The sequence below is a fragment of the Eumetopias jubatus genome, unplaced genomic scaffold, assembly GCF_037043125.1.
Source record: "Eumetopias jubatus isolate StellerSeaLion01/CBP00866 unplaced genomic scaffold, mEumJub1_p1.0 scaffold_8, whole genome shotgun sequence".
Lineage (NCBI taxonomy): Eukaryota > Metazoa > Chordata > Mammalia > Carnivora > Otariidae > Eumetopias > Eumetopias jubatus.
In genome coordinates, this window is record NW_028274814.1 from 9,240,616 (window position 1) to 9,253,768 (window position 13,153).

The 13,153-nt window shown below is 41.1% G+C and overlaps 1 protein-coding gene across 1 annotated transcript in view; it reads left to right on the forward strand.

Moving 5' to 3' along the window:
* The window catches only part of LOC114203611 (acyl-CoA-binding domain-containing protein 5-like), a 294,339-nt gene that overhangs the window by 215,542 nt on the left and 65,644 nt on the right, over positions 1 to 13,153 (forward strand). The gene's annotated exons all lie outside the window — the stretch shown is intronic.

Consider the following 13,153-nt stretch of genomic DNA (forward strand, 5'->3'; position numbering starts at 1 on the left):
TTTTCTGATTTCTTTTTTAAAGATTTTATTTATTTATTTGACAGAGAGAGAGACAGCGAGAGAGGGAACACAAGCAGGGAGAGCGGGAGAGGGAGAAGCAGGCTTCCCGCGGAGCAGGGATCCTGATGCGGGGCTCGATCCCAGGACCCTGGGATCATGACCTGAGCCAAAGGCAGATGCTGAACGACTGAGCCACCCAGGCGCCCCTCCACATCATTTTTTCTAATGTGTTTTAAACATTTTTATTCATTTTGGTAAATTCTACCCACTTTTTTCTTTTCTAGCTTCTATTGTCCTTTATTTTGTTTTCCACAGTCTCTACTGTCCCTTGTGATCCTTCTAATTTCGCCCTTCTTTCAGTGATGGTTTTATTTTCTTAACCTTATTTTCCTTTCTGCTCAATTAGCTTACATTGCATTTTCTCATGCAGTCACACTATCTCTTCCTGACCTCTTTTATCACTGCTTTGTGCTCTCAGTGGTAAATATTTCCAGAAAGTGTTTTAAATTCATAGGAAAACAGCTGGGCATGATTTTCATCTACTTTACAGAAGTAATTTTTCTGTTGAGCATTCATCTGTCCTTTGTTTTGCTGCTACTTTCTTCCTTTTTGATTCTTGAGTGGTAGCAGTAGTGTTTAGCTGAAATCCTTTTGATAATTCATCTTTAAAGGAGGTGAGGTTTTTTTTGGACAAGCTATCTGTAAGAGATTCATGCAGAAGGCTATCGTGGTTCCAGTTCTTGACCAGCTGAACTTTGTCTTGATTCAAGGTTTTATACGAGAATCATTTAGGTTTTTTGATTGTTTGTTTACTTTTCAACAGCCAATGGAGATAGGCAGCCCTGAGGTTTTCACAATGCAAAGACATCTCTTCCCCTACTGCTAGGAGACAAATGTAAAAGTGCCTTGTTTGTATGATTCTTTGTTTGACACCTAATATTCTTTCCTTTGTAAATTTCAGCAAATTTAATGGCACAATGTGTGAACTTGGTTGACAGAAAGGGAATAGGGTATTTTTTTTAAGAGTTTATTTATTTATCTGTCAGAGAGAGAGAGAGAGAGAGAGCACAAGCACGGGGAGGGGCGGAGGGAGAGGGAGAGGGAGAAGCAGGCTCCCTGCTGAACAAGAAGCCCAACACGGGGCTCGATCCCAGGACCCTGGTATCATGACCTGAGCCAAAGACACTTAACCAACTGAGCCACCCAGGCGCCCCAGGGGAATAGGGTATTGTAAAATTTATATTTTGGGTTTCTTTTTTAATTTCTAGATTATTAATCAAATCATTTAATTCTAAAATTAGTATTACTATTATTATTTAAGACAAAGGTAGGTTTTTTTTTCAAAGTTCTTGGCAAATTAACTTAAACCCTCCCAAATATTTCATGGCAATATGGTGCAGAGATAAAATCGCTTTATTTTATCTCTGCGCCGGAAGAGACAAACACTCTTCCACCTTCCCTCTTACCCCAAATCCCTACAAATGACAGGGAAAGAAAAATTAAAATCTGTAACAGTGCCGGAAAGCAAGAGAAAAGAAAAACTCCTGAGCCATTTCTAACAGACAGAAAGGAGATACGACTGGCTGAGGAAAGAACTGCTGCGAACTGGATGCTCTGCAAGTGTCCAGACTCAGAGGCGATGCATGCGAGATGGATGCTAGATGCATGGACCGCCTTCCTCCTACTGCAAAGACCCTCTTCCCCGTGGTCAAGGAGCAAGTCGCTGAGACATCTGCTCCAGGATGGAGAAGTGACTATGGAGAGTTAAGCTGCCCCTTGCAAATGGTGTCACGCCAGCCAAGCAAAGTGGTCCTCGCTGAGGGTATGGATGCCTAGCGTTCTACATCCGCTAACCCATCCTGTACCTTCTCCCCATCGTGGGAGACAGACCGCGACAAATACTGTACCCACACCCAAAACTGCCAAATATATGAGGAAAATCAGTGCCCGTAAAAGAGAGGTACCAAACTTCATTCACACAACTAATACTGAAGGGGAAAAATGCTTAATAGAGCAAACAAAAGGAGGCTTTAATAGAAGTGAAATTAATATCTTCAGAAGAACATCATAACTATGAAAAAAGAACAGGTATTATAAAAATGCAACTTTAGATCTTAAAAATAAAAAATGTTTTTATTATTGCAATAAAATTCAATATATCGGCTGAATGATAGAATGGACACAAGGGAAGAGCAAGTTAATAAGCTGAATACCCAGCCCTAAATGCAGCACAACAGAATGACTGGGTGGGAAGTGTGACATAAAGGTTGAGTGTTGAGAGGGGCGCCTGGGTGGCTAGGTCGGTTAAGCATCTGACTCTTGGTTTCCTCTCAGGTCATGGTCGTGAGATCGAGCCCTGCATCAGGTTCCATGTTCAACACAGAGTCTGCTTAAGATTCCTTTTCTCCCTCTCCCTCTCCCTCTGCCCCTCCCCACTGCTCCCTCTCTCTCTCTCTCTCAAATAAATAAATCTTTAAAAAAAAAGAAAGAAGTTGAGGCTTGAAAGTCCCAGAAAACCTTGAACCCACCAAATAGGAGTTCCAAGGAAAAAGAGAGAGAAAAGGAGTCAAAAAATAATAATAAAAGCAATGACAGGAGAACATCAAAAGAAGTGAGTCTCCAGATTTAAAGGGACTAATAAAAATGAAGCAGGAAGAGAAACAACCATAGATATTAAAGGGGTTCAAAACAAATCTCCCCAAAATGTGTCACTTTGGCATGTGGACTATTTTAAAATGAAAACAGTCAAGACCCAGCAAACTCAGGAAAAACTTTTACTACTCCCTTAACGACCTGGAAGAATTTAGATAGGGGCCTGGCCCAGAAAGAACTATTACCAGAGATAATTTGTTTTATCTGAAAGACAGGTCTGTATGGCAGGGCAAACACCTAATTCCCAAACATCCAAATAAGCTTGAAAAGTAGAAGGAAATATTTTTCCACCCCAATAATCTGTTCTTATGAAATATTAAAGGAGAAGAATAATCTTAAAAGCCTTCAAAGAAGAAAAATAATTATCTGCAAAGAAGCAAGAATCCAACTGGCGTTAAATTTTATTATAGCAATGCTGGATACAAGAAGTCAATAAAGCAAATTTCCAAAGCAGCCAATGAAAATAATTTGAATCTAATTTAACTTTGAATCTAAACAACTAAAATATCCACCAGTAACAGGATGATTAGATAAGACAGAGTATATTCATATGACGTGCTATGATTCGGCAGTTAAATATAATGCCATCTCTAAGACATATTGTTAGTGAAAAAGCAAGTTACAGAAATATAAATGTCAGTCATGGTTCAACCAGGGGAAACAGAATCAGTAAGAAATATATAATAGATTTATTGCAAAGACTTGGCTTATGCAATTATCAGGGCTGGCTAGGCAAGTTGGAAAATCACAAGGCGGACCTTCAGGAAGGGAGTTATCTACAACTGTCAGGCACAAACTGAAACTGCTGCCCCCAGACAGAATTTCCTCTTCGGGGAAGACTAAGCACTGCTCTTAAGAGCTTTCAAATAACTCAATCAGTTCCACCCAGATTATCTAGGACAATGTCCCTTCCTAATAAGTCAACTGCTTATGGACTTTAATCACATCTACAAAACACCTTCAAAGCAACACCTAGATTAGCGTTTGATGTGATACCTGGGAACTATATAGTCTAGCCAAGTTGACACATAAAACTGACCATCACAACCACATGTATATGAATGTATATACACATTTGTATTGTGATACAGATGCACTATGGGACTGTGTGTGTCTATGTTTGTATGGAGACAGAGTTGAGGAAGGACGCACACCAAATGGTAACAATGAAACAGTAAAAACTGAAAAGGGGGAGTGGTGTAGGGCAAAGAGATTCATTTCTTATTCCTTATAGTTCTGGTGGGGGATGTTGATAAGGAGGGAAACACACACGTCCAGGGACAGGAGGAAGATGAGAAAGCATTGTACCTTCAGTTTAATTTTTCCGTGAACCTAAAATGAATCTAAAAAGTAAATTCTATTCTTTTTTTTAAGATTTTATTTTATTTTTTATTTTTATTTTCATTTTCACTCATTTGACTTTTTTTAGAAAAAGAGAGCATAGCATGCATGAGCAGGGATGGGGAGAGGCAAAGGGAGAGGGAGAGAGAGAATTTTTTTTAAGATTTTATTTATTTGTCAGAGAGAGAAAGGGAGAGAGAGAGCACAAGCAGGGGGAGGGGCAGGCAGAGGGAGAGGGAGAAGCAGGCTCCCCGCGGAGCAGGGAGCCCGATGCGGGACTCGATCCCAGGACCCTGGGATCATGACCTGAGCCAAAGGCAATGCTTAACTGACTGAGCCACCCAAGCGTCCCAGAGAGAGAGAATCTTAACAGGCTGCAAGTCCAGCACGGAGACCAACATGGGGCTTGATCTCACAACCCCAAGATCATGACCTAAGCCAGAATAAGGAGTCAGATGCTTAACTGACTGAGCCACCCAGGCACCCCTAAGATTTTATTTTTAAGTAATCTCTACACCCAACGTGGGGCTTGAATTCACAACCCCGAGATCAAGAGTCCCATGTTCCCCCAACTGAGCCAACTAGGAGCCCTGTTCTTTTTTTTTAATGACAGATTACTTACCAAAAAACCCCCCAAACAACAATCAGGTTGGTAGCAGAGCTCTAATCAGCAAAAATAAATGCCAACAGGTAGCAGGAAAATATCTTTTACATACTAAAGAACTCAGAACCTAGAATTCTATATATAATAAATTATTCAAGAAGGAAGACAATTCAATATATTTTCAAGTATGAAAAAATGAGAGTTTGCTCCTCACTGACATTTGTGAAGAAACTGCTGAAGAATATGTATGCATCAGCCATAAAACTGATTCAAAGAATGAAGGAGGAAATTCAATGGTGAGCAAATTCATTTGAAAAACACAGCTAAACTAAATGAAGTATTGAGTGCGAAAAAAATAACCACAGTATGGGGTCCTGGGTGGCTCAGTTGGTTAAGCGTCTAACACTTCATTTTGGCTCAGGTCATGATCTCAGGGTCCTGGGATTGGGCTCCACGTTCAGCAGGGAGCCTGCTTAAGGATTTTCTCTCTCGCTCTCCCTCTGCCTCTCCCCATCCCATTCTCTTTCTCTCTCTAAAATAAAAATAAATAAATCTTTTTTTTTTAAGATTTCATTCATTTGACAGAGAGAGACACGGCAAGAGAGGGAAACCAACAGTTTGAAAAACAGATGGGGCACACAGGAGGGAGAGTGATTTCCTCATATCAGAATGTGGCCCACAGAGAGAAGGATCATGGGAAGACCCCTCCAGGGACAAAGGAATCGGCAGGTGCCATTTCCCTCCACCTCCCCCCCAGAAAAAACAATGGCCATCTGTGAGAACAAGCGCTATGTCAATACTTGCTACCTAACTTGTTTGCACCAAGCCCCCAACCCCTTGCTTGGGCAGATCCGCCCTTCCCAGTGCTGCAGGGCCCCTCCCTGAGAAGACCAGGCCACCTGTCCACCACATCTCCAGACCATCACATTTTGCGGGACCTCAGTTCCTGCAGCACCAGGGGCAGGTCTCATTTTCAAGGAGACCACTGCACACCTTGTTAAAATGCACCCCCACCACTGTTGGGGACCAAACACTGCCCACAATAGGCAAGGAGACCCTCTGCAGACAACTGGACGGAAGGAAAAAGAGGCCAAGCCTCAACAGCAGAGCACACACAACACAGAGGAGACAGTCCCTGAAGCCCCAGGGAACAGGGGACACTGCACTGCAAGGCACTACAGGACCTCTTCTTCATAAGGCTACTATTGTTAAGAGCAAGAGAAGCAGCTGATTCTCCTAACACACAGAGACAGACACGGTTAGACAAAATGAGGAGACAGAGAAATATCTCCCAAATGAAAGGACAGTGCAAAACCACAGTAAGAGACTTAAGTGAACTGGATATAATTCTGATAGAGGATTTAACGACCATAAAGATATTCACCAGACTTGAGAAGAGTGGAGGACATCAGTGAGACCCCTTAACACACAGATAAAAAAGAACCAACCAGAGATCAACAAGACAATAAATGAAATTAAAAATATACTTGGTGGAATAAATAGCAGGCTAGATGAAGCAGAGGAATGAATTAATCACCTGGAAGACAGAGGAGTGGAAAGTAACCAAGGTGAGCAAAAGAGAGAAAGAAAATTATGCAAACTGAGAATAGTCCTAAGGAACTCAGTGACTCCATCAAGCATAGTAACATTTGTACTGTAGGGGTCTCAAAAGAATAACAGAAAAGATGGCAGAAATTCTATTTGAAGAAATAATAGCTGAAAACGTCCCTAATTTGGGGAGGGAAACAGATATCCAGATCCAGGAGGCATAGAGAGTGCCCCAAAAACTCAACCCAAGAGGTTGAGATAAAGAAAATATTTTAAAAGCAGCAAGAGAAAAGAAGACAGTCACTTACTAGGGAAAACTCATAAGGCCATCAGCAGACTTTTCAACAGAAACTTTGCAGGCCAGAGGTAGTGACATGATATATTCAAAGAGCCCGGAGGGAAAAATATGCAGTTAAGAATACTCTGTCCAGAAAGACTATCATTCAGATAAAGAGTTTCCCAGACAGGTGTGCCTGGCTGCCTTGGTCAGTTAAGCCTCCAACTCTTGATCTCAGCTCAGGTCTTGATCTCAGGGGTGTGAGTTCAAGCCCCTCATTGGAGTCCATGCTGGGTGTGGAGCCTACTTTAAAACAAACAAACGGAGTTTCCCAGACAAATAAAAACTAAAGGAGTTCATGGCCACTAAACCAGCCCTGCAAGAAATATTAAAGGGGACTTTTGGAGTAGAAGGGAAAGACCATAAGGGAGAATATGAAAAGCAAAAAAACACAAAAGCAGTAAAAATAAATATTTCTGTACAAATCAGTCAAGGGATTCATAAAATGAAAGGATGGAAAATATGACACGACATACCTGAAATGTGGAAGGAGAGGAGAAAAGAATGGGTTTTAACTTAAGTGACCATCAACTTAATATAGACTGCTATATACAGGAGATGTTATATACAAACCTAATGAGAACCACAAATCAAAAACCACTAATAGATACGCAAAGAATAAAGAGAAAGGAATCCAAGAATATCACGAAAGAAAGCCAAAAAGCAGGAGAGGAAAAGATCAAAGAAAATCTATTGAAAGAACCACAAAATAAGTAACAAAATGGCAATCGATACGGAGATCTATCAATATTTACTTTGAATGTAAATGGACGAAAGGCTCGAATGAAATGACATAGGGTGACAGAGACCCATCTGTATGCTACCTAGAAGAGACTCAATTCAGACAAAAAAACACTGCAGATTCAAAGTGAGGGGATGGAGAAATATTTATCATGAAAATGGAAGTCAAAAGAAAGCTGGGTAGTAATACTTAAATCAGACAAAACAGACTTTAAAACAAAGAATGTAACAAGAGACAAAGAAAGACACTGTATAATAAAGGGACAGTCCAACAAGAGGATATAACAATTGTAAATATTTTTGCACTCAGATCCATAAGTCAGTTAATAAAAAACATAAAGGAAATAACTGATAGCAATACAATAATAGTAGGGGATTTAACACCCCACATACATCGGTGGATGGATAATCCAAGCACAACATCAACAAGGAAACAGTCGCTTTGAACGACACACTGAAGCACATGGATTTAACAGACATTCAGAACATTCCATCCTAAAACAGCAAGAATACCACCTTCTTTTCAAGTGCACAGGGAACATTCTCCAGAAGAGATCACATATTAGGCCACAAAACACGTCTCAACAAATTCAAAAAAATCGAAGTCAGACCATGCATCTTTTCTGACCACAATGTTATGAAACTAGAAACTAACCACAAGAAAAAGTCTGGAAAGAGCACAGATACATGGAGGTCAAATTACACGCTACTAAACAATGAATGGGTCAACCAAAGAAATGAAAGAAGAAATAAAAAATTTCATAGAAATGAGTGAAAATCAAAACACAATGGTCCAAAATCTTTGGGATGCAGCAAAAGTGGTTCTAAGAGGCAAGGTTATAGCAATACAGGCCTGCCCCAAGGAACAAGAAAAAAATCTCAAATAAACAATCTAACTTTTACCTAAAGGAGCTAGAAAAATAAGACCAAACAACATTCAAACCAGCAAAAGGAAGGAAATAATAAAAATTAGAATAGAAATAAATGATATAGAAACTAAAAAAACAAAAGAACAGGTCAATGAAAGCAGCAGCTGATTCTTTGAAAAGATCAACAAAATTGATAAACCTCTAGCCAGACTCATCAAAAAAAAAAAAAAAAAGAAAGAAAAGAAGAAAGAGAGAGAACCCAAATAAACAAAATCACTAATGAAAGAGGAGAAATTACAACCAACACCACAGAAACACAAATATTTTTAAGAGTATTATGAAAACCTAAATGCCAACAAATTGAACCATCTAGAAGAAATAAATTCCTAGAAACATATAAATTATCAAAAGTAAAACAAGAAGAAATAGTTAATTTGAACAGACCAATTACCAGCAGTGAAATTGAATCAATAATCAAAAAACTCCCAAAAAACAAAAGTCCAGGACCAGACAGCCTCACAGGCAAATTCTACCGAACATGTAAAAAAGAGTTGATACCTATTCCTCTCAAATATTTCAAAAAAATAGAAAGGAAAGGAAAACTTCCAAATTCATTCTGATGAGGCCAATATCACCCTGATACCAACACCAGAGAAAAACACTACAAAAAAGAGAACACAGGCCAGTATCTCTCATGCAAAAGTCCTCAACAAAATATTAGCAAACTGAATCCAACAGTATGTTAATAAAAAAATCATACACCACAATCGAGTGGGATTTATTCTCAGGATGCAAGGGTGGTTCAACAGTCCCCAAACAATCAACATGATATGTCACATCACTGAGAGAAAGGATAAAAACCATATGATCATTTCAATAGATGCAGAAAACCCATTCAACAAAGTACAACATCCATGCATGATAAAAACTCTGTTAAGTAGGGCTACAGGGAATATACCTCAACATAATAAAGAACTTATATGAAAAATCCACAGTCAACATCATAATCAACGGTGAAACAACAGAACTACCCTTTGATCCAGTAATTGTACTATTGGGTATTTCCCTCAAAACACAAAAACACTAATTCAAAAGGATACATGCATTCCTATGTTTACTGCAGCATTATTTACAATAGCCAAAATACGGAAGCAGCCCAATGTCCATCAACAGATGAATGGATAAAGAAGTAGTATGAGTGTACACACACACACACGCACACACACACACACAATGGAATATTATTCAGTTATAAAAAGTAATGAAATCTTGCCATTTGCAACAGCATGGATGGAGCTAGAGAGTATAATGTTAAGCAAAGCAAAATAAGTCAGTCAGAGAAATACAAATACCATATGATTTCACTCACAGGTAGAATTTTAGAAACAAAACAAACCAGCAAGGGAAACAAAAAGAGAGGAGAGACAGAGAGAGACAAACCAAGAAAGAGAGTCTTAACTATGAGAATAAACTGATGGTTACCAGTGGGGAGGTGGGTGGTGGGTGAAACAGGTGATGGGGATTAAAGAGTACACTTATCATGGTGGAAAAATAAAATAAAATAAAGAAAAAGAGGAGGGAAAAGAAACAGGTTATTTCTATCTTATATAAACTTTTGCAGAGAATAGAAAAAGAGAGAAAATTACCCTTACAAGGCTTGTTAACCAACTTGGACCATAAAAGAAAATTAGAGGCCAATCTCACCTCAACATGAATGCAGTATTGCTATATAAAAGTTAGCAGATGGAACCCGCATTATATTCTGACATTTAGGGTTTTCAAGCATTTTTCCCCAAGATTAAAAAACAATAATACCATTTGCCACATACATAGATGAAGGAGACTCCATAGGTTCTTCCCAATAGATTAACTCACATGATTTGATAAAAATTTTTTTTTCATGATTTGATAAAAATTTAACTCCATCATGAAAAAGCAACTTTGTAGCAAACTTTCCTTACCTTCATAAAGGTACAAAACTAAAACAAACAAAAAATCCCACTCAGTGGTGAAAATATTTCTAATAATAATAGTCCTTACTGAATTTCATGTTTTAAATAATTTCACGTGTATTCAATAATTTAATCCTAAGAACCCCAATAGCAAGGTATTATCTTCTCCATTTGACAAGTGGAAAATGTGAGAGAGAGGTTAAGTAACTTGCCCCAAATCACACAGGTAGTAAGAGGTAGAGCTGGGATGTGAACCCCACAGAAAAACACAATCACAATTAATGCTAGGTGACTGCCAACTAGGGAAAACATGGCAAGCAATTCTCCTAACTCTAGGAACTGCTCACCACCTGCCTTTCAGTTCCTGCATGTTAAAAGGTAGGTGAGGACTTTCATAAAAAAGGTGACATGAACACAGGGGTCCCTCCATCCTGGGAACCGTGGAACAGACCAAAGATAAACACTCACTTCTCATTCTACATATTGACTGCTAAGCTTTTACAAGGCAAATGTCTATTTTAGCTTTGTAGTTAATAAAAATAATAAAGTGTACCAGGTTCACCTTAGCCAATAACTGTGTTACTGGATGATCCCAGAAAGGTTAGGACGTGTGTGTGTGTGTGTGTGTGTGTGTGTGTGTGTGTGGACAAAGCAAATTCCCCCAATAAAATGTAAGTCTTGTAGAACAGGCACGCATCTTACTCACCTTTAGGAAGTGTTTCTGTGTTAACTAGACTCCCGAGGGCACAGGCATGCCCCAGACAAATTTGGGGCTAGTGAGGCTATGGGTCAAAACACGTGATCCCTGGGTCGCCTAGGTGGCTCAGTCGTTAAGCATCTGCCTTCGGCTCAGGTCATGATCCCAGTGTCCTGCGATCGAGTCCCACATAGGGCTCCTTGCTCAGTGAGGAGCCTGCTTCTCCCTCTCCCTCTACTGCTCCCCCTGCTTGTGCTCACAAATAAATAAAAATCTTAAAAAAAACAAAGAAACACGTGCTCCCCAACCACACCTCCAGGTCCCAGGCGCGAACTTCCGGAAGTCAAACAGACTCCGGTAGAATTTCTCGAGGAAGCCGTTACTCCCCCCAGTAGCTGCGGTCTCATCAGCTGTCCAGTTTGAGGATGTTGCTTTTCCTTGCTGAAAATGAGCCTTAGTCCCTCCACGGTGGTGCCAGACGCCTGGCCCGAGGCGGAGGCGAGGCGGGAAGCAGAGCTGAACTGGGCTTTGGGGCAGAGCGTGCAGTCCCTCGGGCATCCCATTCCCAGTCGGTGTCAGTGCAGGGACGTTCAAGTCTGCCGGCTCCCCGGTCAGAAAATCAGTTGTCGGAGAGACCCCACTGCCACACCAACTGCCTAGAGGCGACCCCCTCCCACGCCTTCGGAAGGCTGGGGTGGGAGGTGGGCTCGCACCCCTGGATCTTCCTGCTGGCACCCATGCTGCTGACGGCCCCTCTGGGCACTGCCTCAATTTACTGGCCCAAGGATTTATTTTTATATTTTTCTTTTTAATTTATTGCAGAGAGAGAAGAGAGAGAGAGAGAGAGAGAGAGAGAGAGAGAGAGAGAGAGAGAGAGAGAGAGAGAGAGCGCGCGCGCACATGAGACGGGGCAGGGTCAAAGGGAGAGGCAGACTCCCTGCTAAGCAGGGAGCCTAATGTGAGACTCGATCCCGGGACTCCAGGATCATGACCTGAGCCGAAGGCAGTCGCTTAACCAACTGCGCCACCCAGGCGCCCCTGGCCGAAGGATTTAGAAGAAAACCTCGAGAAGTACACCCCCAATGGGAGCCCGGCCAAGGCTGAGCGGCGCTTTGTGCAGGGACATGTTACCGCTGACTCTTACCGCTTCTCCATCTCCAGGAAAAGCACCAAAGTCAATTTCGCCTGTATTCTGGCAGTCTCCAACACGGCCTCACTGCTGGAACAAGAAATTCTAGAGGAAATTGGTAAACTGGACGACATGGTACAGGATCTGTATGTGACAGAGGAAAACGGAACCCAGATCCGCTACAGTCAGGTGTGCACTAAGAACCAGGGCCTCTGCGTGCCCTCCAACCCACTCCTGGCTGCCTGGCAGATGAACAAGAACCTCGACCTGAGACACATCACCTTCCCAATCTTCAACCAAACAGGTCAGCCCATCTACCTGGCCGGCACCATTGGAGGAACCCTTTCAGGCAAGAGGTCGGTAAGGAACCAGTTACTCGTGAAGGCCAAAGCCATGTGGCTTCTGTACTACCTGAAGACTGAGGATGGAGAGATCAACGAGCTTAGCAAGATGTGGTTGATCCATTTCCTGAACCAATTTAGCAACATCGAAACGAGTCTGGCCCTGAAGAAGATCCAGGTACCTGGTGGCTGGGCTTGATAGGGAGGCCAGGAGAAGGTGGGAGGAATAAGGACACTTCTTCCAAGGATCATAGCAGTAGCACTCCCTGATTGAGGGAGTCCTTGGCTTGAAGCTGGGAGTGCTCTACTCTATTTGGTACTTAATCCAGGGTCCAGAGTCCTTAATCTAACACATCAAAGGATGCCACAAATCTTAAATCCTTAGTAATGTTCTGGTGGAAAACACAAATCCTACATCCTCAACGTAGGTCTGTTCCATACAGACATTGACCAGCAGGTTTCCTAGTCAAATGACTTTGAAATTCCTACTTTTAGTTAAAGTCTCTGCTGTTTGGGGGAGCCCCCAAAACTTGTTTGGACTTCAGTGAAATAAAAAATAAAATTAAAAAAAAAAAAAAAACCACCCTTAAGCAGAAGTTCCATGCTGTTTTTGTAAAGAAAACTAGCTTAGCATTTTCCGAGTGATCGCATAGTGCCAGGCACATGCTAACTATTCGGTAACGTTGGGCCAGCAAGCCTACTAGTACTTGTGAATAAACCTGGTCAAAGTGAGACAACTACTGGAAAAAGCCGTTGAATGCTAGATCTTTCCGAAATATCAACGCAATTAAAATAGTAAAAGACAACAACCTAATAAAATTTAGAAAAAGTGACACTTTTCTGTGGCTGTCAATGACTTCACGGTCTCATACAGAACTCAGATTTTGTATAGTCAGGAGTTTCAAACTTTGGGTTTTTGTAAGAAACTTTGGAAAGCATGCC